Source organism: Fundulus heteroclitus, chromosome 9 (assembly GCF_011125445.2).
Source record: "Fundulus heteroclitus isolate FHET01 chromosome 9, MU-UCD_Fhet_4.1, whole genome shotgun sequence".
Lineage (NCBI taxonomy): Eukaryota > Metazoa > Chordata > Actinopteri > Cyprinodontiformes > Fundulidae > Fundulus > Fundulus heteroclitus.
In genome coordinates this window covers 14,017,698-14,037,288 of record NC_046369.1, presented here as the reverse complement: position 1 = coordinate 14,037,288, position 19,591 = coordinate 14,017,698, and the positions used below count along the sequence as shown (strand labels likewise).

Below are 19,591 nucleotides of genomic sequence, written 5' to 3'. Positions count from 1 at the left end.
CATCAGACCAATAAAAAAACACATTAAATACAGAAATGTGAGCTTAATGAAAAGTATACTTAACACCTGCTTAAAGGATGTTACGTTCAAAAGGAATTTTTATTCTGGCAAACGAGCCTCATGGGAATATATATTCTAATATAGTGAATATGACTGTGCATGGTCAGATATTACATTTTTTAAAAGATGAAATGATCATTTGGCAGAAGTGTCAAGTTCTTATCTGAAAAAAAAAGTTATTATATTATAGTAGTTGTTTTCAAGGGCGTTGTGTTTTTTTTTTTTTGTGTTCTTCCAAGTGGCAGAAAACCAGACTTAATTGCAGTGCAACCAAGCACCTCAGACAGCACGCATAAAGTGCCCCACCCTCCTTCACAACTTGTGGCCCACTCTGTCTCAGACAAGCACACAAAACACGGCAGACACACGCAGCTGCTTCAACACCGAAGATAAAACCACAAGCACATACGGCGAAAGCGAGCGGCAGCAGAAGCTCCATTCAGCTTGTGAGCACTCTCTTTTCACGTATGAAATTCAGAGAAATTTGAGAACACATGACAGGGCTGCACTTATACAACGGCAAAGCCAGGGGAAGGGGGAGGAAGGGGGGGCAACAATGGATCTTTAAAGGCAAAATCATGCCAACAAGGAGTGGGTGTTATTCAGAAGCCCTGCTCATCTTTCAGTACAATAATACACACACACGACCGACATGTGTGGGCTCTTTTTTTTATTCTTCTTGGCCTGGAGAGCAGGTGATGTCATTGGAGGATAACGCTGAAACATTCATAAAGAGAATACGAGAGTATCAAATTGGCTAAGGTTCTTACGAATGATGCCCCTATTGTTCTGCCTGTAAACACTGCTGTAGGTAGAGGGAATTGTGCATGCCCGTAGGGAATTACTACATCTTTGCTCACAAGACGTCAAGGTTATGATTTATAGCTTCCCCCTCAGGGCACGGCCATCCTCACCTGTGGTTGCTATATAAACTGTGCAACACAATTACAACAGCTATTGTTGTTGAGCAGCCTCCCCATACATAACCTAAGGCCAAGTGTGGGCTGTGCTTTAACCCCACTTGGAGCATAAACTGCTTTAAGGTGCCTTCTTTTTCGGAAAGGTAAACAGAAGGCAACAAGTAGCGAGAGGTTAGAAAAGATCAACGTCTGAACGGATATATTTTAGGATTTTACCAGATAAAAGCTGTCAAAAGCAAAATAAAACCTCCATTTCATTAGGTGGCAACTCAGCATCACTAATAGGTTTCGTTAGGAAAATATGAATCATATTTATATGTTATATTAAATGTCACAAGCATAGGCATGTTTCTTTAGATATGCATATGTAGCTGAACGCAACTTTTTAGAATATTTCACTTTAAACAAACAAAACTTGCACAAGAGAGCTGCACAGCAATGTTTAAACTACTATTTTACAAGTAGTACTTACTAGTAGTTTTTTAAAACTACTTTATTAAACCATAAACATAGACAGAACAGGAATGAGTAGACCAAACAACAGATTAAATTTATTTCACACAAAAAAACAAAATAGAATAACAGAAAGAAAAATAAATATAAAATATACAAATAAAACAAAAAAGATGTCAGGCTCCACCCACACTAAAAGCCACAAAGTAAAAATGGGTCCTTAAAAGCACTCTAAAAGTCTCCAAACTCTGAGCAGTTTTCAAATGGAAAGGTAAACCCACAAAAATCTAAGCGGTCACCTCTACGTTTCGGTGTTGATCTTGGAACACCTAAAAGCATGTGGCTGTCTGAATCGCGTGCTCTATAGCTGATGGTTCATGGTGGAAAAAGATCAGATAAGACGGAGTCAGACCATTAAGAACCTTAAAATCCAAAAATAAAATCTCAAACATCAATCCTGTAACCGACAGGAAGCCGGGGGAGTTTTGGCAGCTCGGGAATCATAAGCTTAGATTCCAAGTTTCTTTTAAAAGTTGTAGAGCAGCGTGAGCTTATCGCATTCTGGCAATGGAAGCCGAGATGCTGGTCGATGGATAAACCCTGAGCTAATTCCCCATTCATCTCAGGCTAACGACTAATGATCAACCTCGACAGATTTTAACACCGCTTAGATGACAACTTGCTAATTTTACAGAAAATCCAAGAGTGATAGATTGCTGTTGTTTTGGCAGAAAACAATCAATGTCTCACTTGAAATGTCAGGGCAACTTGGAAATGGACACTGTTGGATCACACAATTAGAGAAAACCATCAAATGCATAAAATTGGTCTCAACCGCATGAGGTTGTTCAGTTTTTGACATGAAGTAACTGGAGGCTAGCTGGAGTAAAAGGAATTTGTAAAAAAATTTAAATGCAAGAATCCATCAACCCACAGCCTCAGAGGCTCATCATCGAGACTCAAGTAAGTCCAAAGTATTAAAATGCTAAATTTGTTTTAGCACTTTCAACATACAAACACAGTTAAACAAATGGAGATTAATCAAGTATGAAATGGAGAATGAGAAGGCACTCTTCAGCTGTAGATGAATGTGGCCAAATGTATTTTTTAAAGTTTAGATTGATTGGTCATGAATATATTTCGCATATCAAACATTTAGCCCTGTGAAAAATGTCTTCCACTCAAGATATTAACCCGATGCAAGGCTTCAGTAATTACAGCCACAATTTCCACTGAGTGATGGCAGTCACCGGCTATCAGCGACTCTCACTTTGACATGGTCAAGCTTTAAATTCAGCTCGTTTCCTCATGCAATATTGATATTAATGCATTAGATTACAGAGATTGGGAAAGGCGAAAGAGGAAAGAGGAGATAGGGAATTTGCACTATAAGCATGAAATGAGTGCAGAAACAGTAGATATAAAACCTGTCCACATGCGCGACACAATATGGACTCAATATATTTAATGCACACTTGGAAAAAAAATAAAATAAAAGAGGTGACTCAATACAACCAGATGTTTCCATGCACTCATGCACACTTACTGTACAAAAATCAGATCATTAGAGACATGCACACAGGAAAAATGTGAAGTCGTTTTCACCGAGGAAATCTCATTCACCTGAGGACCTGCATTAAAAAAAAAAATCCTCTTATAATATGAAAAGGAGTTTCAGTTCTTACACAAGGTCAAAAAGAGCAGAGTTTTGCTCTGTGTGATGAATACACCGAAGTATGTAATGTCTGCACTTTCAAAAAGAATATTTACAGCATTTTGTCTAGCCCAGTACTGTTTACAGTGTGGGGTGAATTATTATTATTATTATTATTTTTCAGAGATTCTTTGATTTCTGAAGGGGATGTAAAACAGGTTTTAGGACACTATCAAGCCCTGCTACTAAAATTTCAAGGAAGCTTACAGACATACATCAGTTCCCCATAATATAAGGACATTTGTGGAAAGTCTGACAAATTGCCTTAAAACACCTGATACTTAAATTACAGCTTTTGTTTGTTTTGTAAAATAGCCTAAACATATATCGGCAGATCATCCGACTCTAGTGTCCATCCAGGAACAACTATAAGGTTTCCTCCAGAGCTTTGAGGGAGAAGAAAAAGCAAAAGCCTACAACAGACATGGGGTGGGTATATATACAGTTTTAAAAGTTACAATTTATGGCCTATAAAATTATTGCAATCATGTACCGCAGTGATATGGCGTGGAAATAAAGGGTTGCCATTTATTATTCTTATTATAGTAAAACTGTTTTAATACTGCAGCCATTAAACCAGCTGACTTGTGGCTCTACCAAAGTGGACAGCTCAACTCTATAAAAGACACTCTATAAAAAAAAACAGAATAGACAATACACAATATTCTGTAATGTAAGAAAGTTTACTTGAGAGCAGACACTAAAGCATCTGTTTCAGTTAGCATTTGTCCATTCCAACATTTCTTATGAATGGAATAATACTTTAGAGTAATCCACAGTGGGGATATTTAGGTGTGTCAGCAGCAAGTAAGCGAAATAGTCCACAACAGAGGAAAACGTTTTAATATTAAGTGTATAAATATTTAAAAGTAGAAATAGGCATGCATGCTTGTCTGTCCTGTGTGTCTCTGTGACGGACTGCCAACCTGTCCAGAGTGTACCCCGCCTGAAGAGAGGCACCAGTCCCCCAGCAGCCCTGCACGGATGCAGGATGCATGGAATAGATAACATTATGATACTTGTATATTTTCAGTTTTTGTTTTATATTTTGCCTACCCTCCAATGCTACACATGTCAACTCCTTTAAAAGTGAACTGCTGCAAAGGTTCCCATCTACAGCAAAAACACAATCAAGATACTTAATACATTTAATTTAATTGAATTAAAAATTAAGCACCACTTTGTCAAATTCACAATAAATAGCAATAGATTACTGCTTTATGTTAATAAAATGTTGCTAAAAATGTTCTAATAGAAAATTAGTGATTAAAAACAGCTAAAACAGATACTGGCTCCAAGCCGCTGCAATGAACATTATCTGTTTGTGGCATAGCTTTTATCTGTGGAGCCACTGTTTTCAGCTGACAGGTCCATGTCAACGTTTTGTCATACAACATCTCTGACAGAATTGGTAATCATGGCAAACTTTAAAAAGTTTGAACTAACCTCACAACTATGAGGGAAAAATAACTGTGTTTCTCTCTATTCTTTTTTGTTTCAAGATTTAAAAAAAAGGTCTAATTTTCAAGCAAATGCTACCTTTTTTTATGTCCCTCTCTAAAACCCCATCTGCCATTCATGCTCAGCCTTTAGCTACTTTCTCCCACTCTGCAGTCTTTCACATTAGATGATGTTTTTTTATGCGTCAGCCCTTAGTCATAGAGCTTTTACCACAACTAGTTTACAGCCTTCCATCAATTCCCATATTTTACAGAGCAATCAACACAAAAATGAAGTTTTATATATATATATATATATATATATATATATATATATATATATATAGTATATATATATATATATATATATATATATATATATCACATACATACATACATACATATATATACATATATAATATACATATATATATATATATATATATATATATCATACATACATATATATATACATATATATATATATATATATATATATATATATATATATATATATATATATATATATATATACATACATACATACATACATACATACATACATACATACATACATACATACATATATATATACATACATACATACATACATACATACATATATATATATATATATATATATATATATATTCCCTTTTAGATTTGTGTTGTATTGCATATGTTTAGTGTAAGGTATGTTCTGTCCCTACATTATATATTTGTTAGGGCATCTCTGTTGAAGTGCTTGTGCCTTTTACCTTCACATCAACAACAGAATTTCTATAGGTACACAGCAGTAACCCTTGTTTATGACATCTATTTGATTTTCACTATGTTTAAATATTAACAGCGCTGATTCTGAGAGCTATTAATAAGCAATGAAACCGACCACACATCCACATCCTCACGCTCGTCACCTTCACAGTCTTACGTCTGCATTAGATTGCTGTGCATTTACAGAAACCCATAGTGATGTTGGTCTCTACAATGTTTTTGCCCTGATCATTGTCTCTCCATTCTCTCTCTCTTTTTCTTACCGCTTCCCTCTCAAGCTCATGCATACTAAAATGTACTTGCAATGCAGATGTTTGGTGGGAAAATCACATGAATTTGCATGGAACTGCGAGACTATTATGTAAATGATCCGATACCTTTTTTTTAATGTTCCAGCCACATGGTTCTGCCATTCATTTCGTAACATGATGCTGATGTAATTAGCAACCTATTTGTGAAGGCCCAGTGGAAAAAGACAGCCTTACAATTGGAAAATACATAAAATGCTATATTTCATGTTTTCTGTAATTTTTATTTAATTACTCTCTGTATAACATCAACTTAAATCTATTTTATAATATATAGAACTGGAAGACTTTCTCCTTGAACACCATGAATGGTGACCGTCTGATTTGAATCACAAAAATTTAAATATTATCTAGTCAGTTACCTTGCCATGCCTAATGGCTGCCAGGTCTGGCTAATGACACTCTTCAGGCTGGAAGTTGGGAGGAAGACTAAACGTTAGCTATTTTAAGTATCATTTAGGTAAGACGAAGCAAAAAGATATAACAGGCTGATTTATAAAATAGTTTATTTTCTACAACATGAACATGATTTAATCAAACAGCAAGAGACCAAGACTCTTGGAACTTGGAAATGATGGTGTATATTTGTTAATCTCAGGGTTATGTCATTTATTATCTATTTTGAAACCATTCAGACTTGTTGGATGTTGATGTATGGATATGTCCATCCATGGTACCTATATTTTCTGTGAAAACGAGTAAACACCCACTGTTTTTTCTTTTTTTTTCCCTATAAAGGAACGGTTGTTTGAATTGGTTGGGAGAACTACACTGCCTTCACCTCATTAAGAGACTGCAGATTTCCCTGCCCTGGCAACCCCTTCTTTGGAGTTCTTTCCTATGGGCTTTTCCTCTCACTGTTCATTCATCCCATACCAACAAATAGTGCCTAACACACAAGATACACCTTGTATCTGCCATCTGCTGTCGCTCTGGGACCGCCATAAACTTTCGTATTGATCTGAGGAGATTTTTGCCCTTTTTGTAGCTCAAAATCATTATTTTTTTTCCCCCCCCTTACTAAATGTTCCGGTAACCCTCATTTCCCCAGCAATTTGGGGAAAAACAAAAACAAAACAAAAAACCTTTTGTTTCACAACTTCCAAGAAGGATTCTGAGGGCTAAATAATGATTTGCGGCAATATTACCACAAGCCAGTCGAATCTTTGCCGCTCTTGTTCCTCTCTCTCAGGTGTTACCCGGAGTTCGATCGGCAGGAAATGGGTTTACTCTGAACATTATGAGGCAGCACTGTCATTCCAATAAAAACCAAACACTGTGAGGCTTTTAGCTCAAATCCACCTCTGCTGAGGTTGAGTGCACAGCAGCAAGAGTTGGCGCTGGGCAGCAGAGATGAACAGATTGGCATGTGGGAAGATTGGGGGTGGGGGTGCGGGGAGGTGGGGGGGGGGTCAAGCTGACCACCTACATGTGGACTTTATTGCACAGTCATTTTATTTGCCCCTGTGGGGTGAAACACTATCTGGCGCCTGTGTAACCTGGCTGTGTTGTGATGCTAAACATTTTCTGGTGAAATTCATACACGCTCACATTTCAATGTATTATTTGTGCCTTTGGTGCATTCTCGTTGTCGCCACCAGCGGTGACAAAGACTAAAGGCTAAGGGTGAGAATCTATGATAGCTATCACTGTACGAAGAAAAGAATGAAGGAAGGAGACCACAAAAGATGACTAATAGGGATTTTCAAGAGTCCTTTTTCTATAGAACAAATACTAAGTCACAGTTGGACGCTGGAGAAGGAGGAGATGTGAAGAAGATTGGTATAAATGGGGCAGCTGTTTAAGAAAGACTATGGTGTCTTTTAAATCCTGGGAAAGGGAGGGGCTGAAAATGGGTGACATCAGTTTTTGGCTGGGTGCCGGCAGAGTCAGACAAGCATTGCACCGTCTGGCCAGCAGCTTGAATGCCCTTTAAATTGTACCACAGGAGGGAGAGAAAAGTTTTTGAAGGGCGACCGGGACAGATGGGGAAGCACGCTTCCTCGTCATTCTGAAAATGTGATGGGGATGGGAAAAGGGGGGTGGGGGGGGAATGAGATTATTCTAAGTGATCAAGTAGGAGGCAGCGGAGGGAGAGCCTGGCAGGGCTGAGCATTCAGAAAATGTCTTCAAAGCCCATTGCTGGATTTGGCGGGCCTCACTGTAACATTTGCAGCGGGGTTTGAGAAGTTTCATTTCTAAAATGAGATATGTGCACCATTTAGAAACTGACACCTACACGGAACGACTGCATGTTATTAAAGTTCACACCTAAGAGGAAGTTGGGCCATCTTTAGCTGCTGTAAATATACACATTTTCTATCTGTATTCAGAACACACCTGAAAGCCTGTGATTTGAATCCAATGTCGACCACAGACTGAACAAGACAGACTTCATGACAAAGCAAAAAAACGTGACTTATTTTGCTAATTTCTTTGCACTTAAATGAAAAATATCACATCTTAGGTAAACAAACATCCTCCTTTATACCTCCTTCGGAAAATATTCTCCCCAATATTCTTGGAACCACTTTTCAAAATCAGCAGAAGCAACAAAGATATCAGCATGAATGCAAAACCTTATAGTTTTAGATGCTTAAACAGTCCTCAATAGAGTTGTAACATAATCTCCATCTACCGATACTAAAAAAAAAGTGACTACCATCATCAAAACAAATCATTTTGTTGATTAATTAGGTCAATATTCAGTTACTTTGCCATTTCAAAGTTGCCATCACCACTATTAGTTTTAAGACATTATTTAGAGTATGCAGTAAAAAAAGAGCTGTAACATAATGAGAGACAAGAAATGTATAGTATGATTTCTAAGCACAGTGAAAAAATTATATAACATGTGTTGCTAATTACAACAAAGGTATCATCTGATGCATAGTTTAACACTGCTAACGGAAAGGGCTAGGTGACTAATTTAAAATAATCTGGATGAGATCGAACCTAAACTGTGTGATTTTACTCTAAAGCAAGGTTGTTTCTAACACGTTTGAGATGTGAGATGTTCTTTCTATTTTTGGAAAAAACACAAAATTTTGAATATCTAGCTCAGTTAAACTTAAATTAAGCTACAGTGCTAAATAAAAATGTGAGAAATTTGGGCAACAAAATTTCTCGTTAAAGCAAGATCTGTCTCACAAAGTGCTAATCAGATACCGACAGTAAGCTCAGTGTTTAATGCACCACACCCTGGTTTAGCTATATTTGGCAATCTTATTTTGAAGTAACTAAGGAAGTAGTTCCTGCATGGCTCTTTGTGCCGATAGAGGATGGTCATGAACTGCTCGTCGAGCTGGATTACCAGACTCTGGGTATGAAAAAGAGTGACAGACAAGACACAAACAACATTGGTTTCCATGTAATTAACCCAATATTGTTTATCAACTCATCTTGTAGGTTTTAGATTTTTAATCACACACTAATTGATTATACATTCTTAGAGAAAAAAACACAGTTGGAGACTAAACACTTTAGTTTGAGGCGGCTTTTTGCAGCAGAATGGCTCATTTTCTCTGTTTTGTTAAGTCCTTGGCACACCTTTTCAAAGTATTAAAATCAATTAAAAAGAAATCTGCTTTCATCCGCCACAGTAAATGAGATCCATTACCTATCTTTTCAAATTTTGCTTTGAAGAAGTTACGGCACTTGCTTTGGTTATGATAATTTTTAGGTAAAACATAAGGCTGCATTCTTTGCGGTTATAAGGTTCCCTTTTTTTAGCTGGTTCATGAGCTTTAATACTTCATTAGTTCTGGTTGCTTCTTAATCTTTCCGGAGCAACAAAAACTCACACCTTGTTATTCAAAGAAACGGTACAACAGACACACACGCACACATTCTGAAAAACAAAACTCTTTTTGGCTCAGTTGATTAGGATAGACCACACTCTTAATCAAAAGTGGTCATCTCTTTCAGACTCCTTTATTAAGAGAATAAAATGAAAATGGAGTTCATTAATTTGCTTATAAAACTCGGTAAAATCCCATCAACATGCTAAATAGTGGTAACCTCAATTCAGCAGGCTGACTTAAGATAAACCTTGATACACGTCATTAGACAAAGTGAATTTTCAGCAGCACTTCTGTGTTCCTCTGGCAGGCTATTTAGTGAAAACGAAGAATAAGATTGGTGAAAATGAAAATTGGGGATTTTCAATGTATTTTAAAAGAAACACATAATGAGACAAAAGACTCAACACTTGGTAAAACAACAAGGTTAAGATTTTTTGGAAATCTGATTCAGCTGATTACATGGTTCTTTTTCCAATGTTTTACTGCAGACAACCACAAAGCAAAAAAAAAAAAAGAAGGAAAATAAAGAAAAATATCAACAGACAACTATACTAAACCTAAAGCAAGCAAAGGGGCAAATATAGATCAGCGAGTTACCCTGGACAGTGACCTCATATTTATGGTAGAGTCTAAAAACCCAACTGTGAACTGAAATATACCACAAAAGAAAGAAAGTTTCAGCCGTAGTATTTTTGGACACCAGAACACAAACAACTTTCTGCTAAACATTCCCAAAAGGTCTCTAGAAAGCCATCTGAGAGCCCAGTGTGAAAAAGTCCCGCTTTCACAGAGCGAACATTGCAGCCCAGGCCACCTCATGTGACCCGAGTTTTGCTTAGCGGCAGGCGGATGGTGCACGAGAGGAGGGAGGGAGGAGGTTATAATGTTGCATGATCCATATTAATGTATCCCGCTACAGCGGCTTATTGAAAGACTGAGGCTTTTCTTGTGAATTCCCCTCGATGGCTGGAGAAAGAGTCTGTTTGTTTGCGACAGACAGAGGGTTTTTGTGGGAGACTGGCATGCATGTGGGCACAAACCAAAAGACGGGCGGTGATGATAACGCCACTGGGTTCCAAGAAACTCGCTCCCACAAGCGTCGAAAACAGTGGCCACATGCTGCTTCCAAACAGACGGGCCTATACCAACTTTACAAATTCACACAGCCTGGGCAGTATGTATACAAAGTCAGCTGTCACTCCTTCCAGTACCCCTCCACCCTTTGACCCTTTTAGTCCAACAAATGACCTCCCCACCTCGATCAGCCCTTCAAACCCCCACCGCGGCCCGTCATTGTCCGCTGTTGACTTGAGAATGAATTTCACACGGGCCCAGAGAGAAATGCTTGTTCGGGAGGGTGGGTGGTGTGTTCGGGTCAAAGGTGAGGGGTCAGACAGATGGTAAACCTCTTTAAAAAAAAATTTTTTTTTTACTCCCTACATTCCTTCACAGCAGGGCATCTTTAGCTGCACATCAATCTCTACCCGATTTAACTCTTGTGCAATGAAATTACCTTACAACATATGTTGGTTTGTTTATGAGCTACACACTTATGCTATGGCATGCATATAAAGCAGTTTAGCGGGACCGCAAAGCACAAAGGTAAATTTATTCCTCCGAATTCAAAAAAAAGGATGAAAACAACACCCTGTTGTTAAGGGGTGGATGGCGGTTGCTGGGTTTGTTTGTTTCCCTGCCTGCAGTGCCCACACTCAATTTAACTAGTGGTAGACTGAGTGGGGAGCTTTTCAGTTCTGCAACTAATGCATAAAAAAGCCCCTTCTCTGTCCCGCTGTTTTTTATTTTCTCTCTGTGTTTGTCATTTTACCACTGTGCACACCTATACCGTGCTTTGGTCTGCTGAGTGCTACACTGAATTGAGTCAGAGGAGAGAGGGAAAGAGGAGAAAGTATAAGACAGCACTAACATCTTGCTCTGCCTCGAAAATCAACTGTTACGCTAGCTGGGACACATGCATTTCTACGGATTTAAATATCAAAGATAACATAGGCAAATACAAATGCAGCTTTCAAGAGACGATCTAATTTATAGTAAGAAATAAAAACAATCCAAACAAAAGTGTGAAAAAAAAAAAAGAATCACCCCTACACCTAGTAATTTGTTGCGCGGTCCCAACTTCTGTTCAAGTGTTTGCTGACAGTCTGTCTTTTGCAAGAAAAGGTTTGCCCCACTCCTCTTTGCAGAGTTGCTTTAATTCATTCAAAACTCAGTGTTTTCAAGCATAAATAACCTGTTTCATGTCCAGCAACAGCATCTTAAATGGATTAAAGTAAGCAGTTTAAACTACCAAAATTTTATTGTTTTTGTTTTAAACCATTCAGAGGCAAACTTGCTGGTGTGCTTTGGAACATTGTCCAGTGTTCTTCAGCTCAGTTTCGTGACCAGATCGTCAGTTGCGGCAAATTATCCAGGTCCTGACGGAGTAAAGCAGCCCCAGATCATAACACTACCACCGCCATCTTTCACTGCCAGTATGACTTTCTTTTTCTGTGTAAGTTTTACACCATTTGTGATGGGACGTCTTCCAAAAAATATTCTCTTTTGTCTCACCAGTCCAATGAATATTTTCATCACCAAGATGTTCTCAGTCGGCGTGAAACTGGCCGTTGTTTTGCTTTGGTCAGTAGTGATATAAAGAAAAAGTTTGGAACGCTCCCTATTTTTGTTGAACCATAAAAACGGAGGTCAGTTAGTAGGTAAGTAAAGTATGCAGTACTTTAGACGCTGTCCTGGGTTTATCTATGACACCATGGATGAGTTGTTAGCACACTCATAGGAAGTTTAAACAATTATCTTTCAATCGTTTTGAATAAACGCTTAATAAAAGGCCCTTGATAAACAAAACCATCATTTGAAAGCTGTATTTTGCACTTACTCATGTTACTTTTTTTCGGACATCAAAATTTGTTTGATGATCTAAAACATTTCAGTGTGAAAAAAAACAAACAAACAGGAGAAATCTGTCAGGATGTAATTTTTCCACAGCACTATGGGTGAAAGTTATGAAAAGCAGAGAACAAAACTGTGGATCACCTTTTAGATGCACAACTGTAGCATGAAGAAAAAGGAAACAAAGACATGAGACACACACCCATGTCCTCTTAAAAAAGGAACACTGAGAGAAACACCAGGGGAACGGGCAGCCATGACATGTCTAGGTGACGGATAATAAAGCAACGCGATGGATGTGGGACTTGGCTGCAGTCTGAAATGGGGGGGGTGCAGAAACAGTCGGATGTATTGTATGGAGCAAAGACCAAACTGCGGTTCCAGTGCCAGTGCCAGTGCCAGTGCCCTGAAGAACAATGAACAGTATTTAGAGCAAGACTGCGTGTGGGAGAGATTGAGACGGGATGGTCTTGAGTAAGCTTTGACGGCAGCGAGCGGCCTTCATGCAGTTGTTTCGGCATGGAACATTATGCTTAGGAGAACTTTGGCAACCGATGCTTGGGCAATGTAACTTCTGCTGTCCTTAAATCTCACAGCTCTAAACAGAATCCTTTCATTTCAGTGGGTTGAACTGCACAGGCCAAAGACAACAAACTCAATCTTGGCTCGAATCTCTGAATGAGAGATTTAAAGGCTCTGTACTACGCCAATAGAGTAAGTTAAGTCTCACAACAGATTTTATATTCTTTTGAGATCCTGGTTGCCCTGGATTTCCATTCGTTTTTGTGTTTAAGTAAAACATAAGGCCACTCATTTAACTTTCTCACAACTTTCTTTTAACTTATTTTAATCTTGAAATCTTTTCTAAAAAGCTATCAGACTGTGAACACAGAAAGAAAGGCACTACAGAACTGCAAAGCTTAATTAACACTGCATTTACAGAACATGCATTATTAGCCCTACGAAATAGGTCACAAAAATTGTAACATCACAAAGTGCAATATTTATATAGCTGTTCTAAATGCTGTTTTATGTTGGGTACTTCATCCCAGGTGTCAGGACGCTGTGCATGCCTGTAATCCATTATACATTTAGCCTGTTGAATAGGTCTCACTGAAGTAAAAGCCCATGCTTGACACAGATCGTTAAGGCCAAGCTATAAAACGATCAAAGAAAAGGTGTAATGACAGATGCGAAACAGTTTAGTGAGGGAAATGTGTATTTACTGCAATTGATTTTGTCACTGGAATACTTACCAGTAATATTACCATCGTACGATTACTTAATGCAGTGCAGCTCTAAATGGTTTTCGATGTACACATAGAAATTTGAGTGCCTTAAACGATGACCGAAGATTTTTGGGAGACATGTTCATCTTTAGGGTGACCACAGTCCAACAGAGGGGACAAGAAAAGGGATAAAATGGAGTTTAGGGTACGTCATGGGCAAGTTCCTGGAATGAAGGCATACTATGTTGCAAAATGCTTTGGTTTCTAACCCGCTTCTATTTATCCCTGCTATAGTTTGAAGTGCACCTAATAAGACCAGAAAAAGTGCTGGTGACCAGATTTTCTTTTCTGAATGAGTTGAGCCTGCAACACAACACATTATCCATCTCTTTGTACACTAATGGTCGGCTGGCTGAAGGAAGGGTTCTTGTTTCTTTTGCTCACACGAAAGACCGACTAGAAATATTTCCATTTGTATAAACAGGGACATTCATGGTTTTTAAAACTAAAGCAGCTGATGCACCCATCACTCTTAAATGCGTTTGACGCTATCCCCATGATATGTGTATTAGATGAGTTAAACAGGGGTAGGGTTTGATACGCATTTGCTTCTTCCTATTCCTTATCAAACTAAAAATCCATCCATCCATTTTCCTCCACGCTTATCCCTGTTGGGGTCGTGAGGGGTGCTGGTGCTTATCTTCAGCTGTCAATGGGTGAGAGGCGGGGTACACCCTGGACAGGTCACCAGTCTATCAAACTAGAAATGATGGATTTAATTTTTCCAATACTTGTTTTGTTTTTCCTTCTGCTAACATTTGTTGTTTCTACGTTTGTTCATTTATTCAAACGACAGCTGGCAAGCTAAGAGGGGCCTGTCTGTTAAACACCCGACTACATGCTGGCTGAAGGAGCAGGTAGCTCGATTAATTGACCACATCAGAGGAATATCAGCCTCTTGTATTTGTGTTAATATCCAAACAGTAGAACGAGAGAAAGGGTTAAAATGCACAGAAAGTGCAGAAAGCTCTTGAAAGCTACTATTAAATTTACCCAGTGTTTAATGTGTATATAACTTTGCTTAAGTCTATCTATCAACTTAAAATCGCATTATTATTCTAACTGCAATAATGCATAGGGTAAATTAATTCACTGGTATAATAAATTATTGGATTTCTTTTACAGTTTTTTGTGCCAATACAACATTTCCATACTGAGAGAATCTCATACCAGTATTTAATACTTCTCCCCGTTTAGCCACAGTGATCAAAAATGTGCTTGGCATTGTAACTGATGTTGTATTTTTGACTATTCTTTTGGGATTGTTTCAGCCTTTCGAAAATAACTTGAAAATTGTTAAACACATCCATCTCTCCCTTCAGCCGGGGTCAGAAGCACCATGAAATCTGTTCACCAGGGCCGCTTTAAAGATAGACTGAAACAACGCCCCCTCTCTTTTCACCGTGCCTTTAAGTGCTTATCATCAGAACAAAATCAAAACATTGGTGGCAGAAGTAGAACTGCGACGAGGCGATATCAATGACCAACAAACAACAAAATCAAAAAGGAAGGCTCGAGAAAATAAGAAACCCAATCCAGGATGCTGTACCACCAAGCTGCTCATCTTGTTGGCGTCTGACAGAGCGCTGGCTTTCATTCAAATGGAGGCCTGTTTATAATCTGTTCTTGGATTTTTATCATTTTTTCCCCTTTTTCTTTTTTAGTTGCTCACTATAAAGTTGACGCAAGACACGTCTACCTATGTGCATATATGTTCTATGTATATACATCCATATACACAGACACATGCATATTTCCTGGACTGAAAAAGAGGGCTGTATTTTTTTGCAAAGCCTGCCGGCCTTGAAATGCATGCAGGCTGGAATCCAAAGCTCATAATCACAGCTAAGGGAATAGGCAGACTTGAGAGTCACGATTCAAAGCAAGCAAGGAACAGAGGGAAAAAGAGGCGAAGAGGAAAGGAATGGTGGATGAAGAGAACATGGTAGAGAGGAGGAAATGGGTATTGATATCTTTTTAGACCCAAGCTTGGACAGTGCTAATAAGCAATTATTGCAATTGATACTATGCAGCCCGATAGTACCAAAATACAGTTTGACCGGAGGCCTTTTAAAACGGAGGAAAATCTGTGTAGTGTATGCAACTTTCTAGAAACAAGACAATGAGATAGTGGGTTTCAAAGTGTTTGTGCAAAATATGTTTGCGTAATGTGTCCGCTTGTGGTCAGTCAATTCGGTGCACCTCAAGCCATTCGGCTGTCGTCAAGATCACCCAGCAAGAAGCAGGCTGCTCCATCTGGTCAAACGTCCGCTCTTCTGTCTTTTCCTAAGACTCCACATTTATGAATGCATTTTGTCTGGAGGTGTCTGAGTGCACGCGTGTGTGGCTGAGCTTCCGTATGGATTACTTTGGCTTCTGCTAACACATGCTACAATGCAAATTCAAGAGAATGCACAGACGTGAACATATCTTTGTACACACACACACAGACACACACACACATACACACACACGTAAATCAGCTTAGTAGGCACTATAAAGTTAATCAGTATTCTATTCCCATTTCATCCCTCATTTCAGGCTTGTGTTTCTTGTCATGATAGCAGAAAATCCTCTGAGGTAATTTGGAGACAATGACAAAAAAATAGGAGGATAGGGAGTCAAGAAGACAAACCCATCAGGCCCCACAGCAAGCTTGCATACTCTCGGCTTAAGACTGCAGCTTGTGCTCAACCCTGTAAAACACATTTTGTATGAGACTAAATTAGTCGCCCGCTATAAAAATGCCCCAATGTTCCAATAGAAAAGATTTTATAAAATAAAGCGTGGATTATGTCTTCTTTTGAATCATTATAGCACGTTTTAATGCATTACTTAGTAATTACATTTTCTGGACAGCCAATCTTTCTCTCCAAGACAGTTTTAAAAGACTTTTAAAAGGCCAAAGTTGGCGAAACTCTGAAGAAGTCTCTCAATTGTTTTAGGAATATCAAACCAAAAAAAAAAAAAAGATCAAAATTACATGTATTGAGTCTGGAGTCTTCTCTGTGCACCAGATATTAAGTGTGGGTTTGAAATAAGAGTATGGCAACCGTGTCCTTAACAAGGTCCCACTAGGCCGCCTCAGCCACCTGGGCATTGCAGCGAAAGCTCGTAGTCAGGTTAAACTGATGAAAAGACCCAGAGCAACGACAGCGACATGCAGCATTTTCCACCAGAGTGACAGCGTGTGCGTGCGCAATTGCGTGCATTTGAGAGGGGAGCACGCAACATCAGAGCTGAACTGCAGCTGGCTGCCATTTTCCTGCACCATGGAAATGCGAACCAGCTTCCCCTTTCTACACTCATTATCTGCAGCTGATAACGCATGAGCTATTGCGCCTCCCAATACACACAAACTACAATTTCCCCCCTCTGTTTCTCGTTATCCCATTATCATCCCTTGTCTCTCTGTCTTTATCATCTCTTATTATTAATGCTTGACATCTATCTGCTCCCACAGCAACAGAATTGACCTGTAATGTTGTTGTTGTTTTTTTTACTGTAAGGTGCTATTCTCTCATTTTTATGTGTTGTTTTCTGGTTTCTTGAGAGAGATGAGATTCACATTCCAAGCAGTGGTTAACACCATTTCACTGGCGTACAGGTGGTGACGACAACAAAAGTACGGCACAGCTCAAATTGACTGACCACACAGATGAATGGAAGATATTAAAACATGCTAAGACCTCAACTAAGAAGAGGACGAAAACACCTGAATACTCTTCTTAACCCCCGGATATAAGGAATAGATGTTTGCCAACTGAAAAAAGTTGTTTGTTTTTCGTCTGGTTGAGATTTACTTAAACCCTATTTAAATGTAAATAGCAAGCACCCCTATGCTACGAAGCAGCCAGCAAATCAACAGATCATTTGGCATTTTACATGAATTATTCCTCATTCATACTTTAATCAGGCAGTGGCGGCACTGCGCTTGATTTTTCTTCCACACAAACCTTATTTTTCATGATTTAGTTATGCAAGGCAAGAGTGCATAAGGCTTTTCTGCTTCATGTTTACACAGTCTTTATTTATATTTTCTATAAATGCTGTCATTCATCGCCTTTCATACTCTGCATGCCCTCCTCAGATTCCTTTGATAATCACTTGTTTTCTTACGGCTCCTCCAGCATCCCCCACCGGACTACACCATCCTCTTTCTCTCCACTGGCTCTCATGCTAACCATCGCTCATCTGCATGCAGTTTTTCTTAGCCTTTCTCTCGGTCTGCCCCCTGTCTGGCTGGCTTTCACTCCTCTCTGAGAAGAGGAAGAGGAAGAAATAACAACTTGGTGATTAGTCTTCGCAAAGAAATGCTAAAAGAGACAGGGTCAGAACAGTGCAGCAACGCACACTACAGCAGCAGCTTTTTCTAAATTAAAAATGTGCGTTACAACAACAGAGCACAGCAATCTTAGTATATATAACTGAGGTGTTTCAAATAAAGTCAGGGAAGAAGCTATTTGAAAAAAAAATTATGATTTTGTACAAGGCACAACATGTCTGTACTTCATTAAGGCTGCGAGAGAGAGAAAGAGAGAGAGAGAGAGGAAGACATTTGGAGGATAACAAGAAGGATTCTCTGTCACACAGGCGTTACGATACTGCCACAGCTCTTAATGTGGCCGAAAACCTTTCATAGTACAAGGTCTAGGAAAAATATTAGATTTTTGTTTGAACAAACAAATGCCTCCTCTGTGAAAAGAAACCTACTCTAGAGTGGGAGTCTGCTAGCGTTGGTATTTGCACGTCAAAGGTTAATAGAAAAAAGAGCTCAGAAAACAGCCATAAAATTCTGTTTGGTGTATATCTAGTTTTGACTATGCCACCCTGAACCTTGTTGATCCCTGGCTGTTTGTGTGTTTTCACTGCAGGATGCAAAACTGTCCGCTGAAGCTGACAGAGTCGCTCTTACGGCAGGAAAATAAATTGAATGTTTTTATTTAAATGAGATCATTAATGTGTTTCACTAAGTTTCCTGATGTATTTCCACCGTTGATATTCCTGCAACAGAAATGAAGAGGGTAAGAAAATCGCCCAAGAAAACTAATTTGGTTCCTGGAACAGGTTTCTGCATCCAAAATGCAACTAAGTTTAGAACAAAACGCACACTCACACAGACCCAGGATTCCAGGGGGGGGCAAACAAACAAACAAACAAAAAAAAAACACACTGTCAGTTAGACACTGTGAAACAAACAGAGCTCTGCTCAGACCAAATAGTGAATCCTTCATTAAACAGTCACAGAGGTTCCTCCTCCTCCTCATTAAAAAGGGAGGAAAGCCTGTCGTTTGGCCCCGTGGAGTAATGAGGAGACGGGAAGGTATGTAAGGTGGGGGGTGAAGGCAAGGGGAGCCATCAAATGACACCCTGACATTTGAGTCCGAAACAAACGGATCAATCATGATTAAATTATTCATTTATCTGTTTACTGTGGAACTTAAGGTGTTTGGAATAAAGGTGGAGAAGAGGAGGAAAAGGGGAAGAGGAATAGACAAACCACCAACAGCTTAGATGCTCCTTGCCCATACTGATTATGCATCACCGATGTAGTGGTGTAAATACAGTTTGTGGTAGTTAAATCTACTCAAGGGCATTTCTGATCTGCTCTGGTTTGGTAACAGTATCCTACTAATATTCCCAAAAGAGTATTTTGGTGGTATTCAATAATGAATCTGTAATAGACTTTTTCTTCGTTGCACTTCTCATCCCTTAGGCTGTGCCCAAGGGCGTTTAAATCTTCAAGTAAAAGTTTTGAATGCCAAATTTCTATTTATAGTGAAGCCTCAACCCACTGGATAGAATTCAAAAGCTACGGGACACAATGCAATCAGTCTAACGATGAAAAATGGTAGAATTGTCAATAATTACAACAGCCCATTTATTTGTTAGCTATGCAATGCTGGTCCTTCTAAATGTAT

The 19,591-nt window shown here is 38.9% G+C and overlaps 1 protein-coding gene across 16 annotated transcripts in view; it reads right to left on the bottom strand.

Annotated features, from left to right (window-relative positions):
• Positions 1 to 19,591, bottom strand: part of ptprsa (protein tyrosine phosphatase receptor type Sa) — a 302,454-nt gene that overhangs the window by 160,962 nt on the left and 121,901 nt on the right. The window contains exon 1 of one of the 16 annotated variants that reach the window (XM_036141049.1): positions 17,778 to 17,841. The exons of the other annotated variants lie outside the window; for them this stretch is intronic. The gene's annotated coding sequence lies outside the window, so the exon portion shown is untranslated. Of the gene's footprint in view, positions 1 to 17,777; positions 17,842 to 19,591 lie in introns of those variants that run through there. 16 annotated transcript variants of the gene reach the window in all.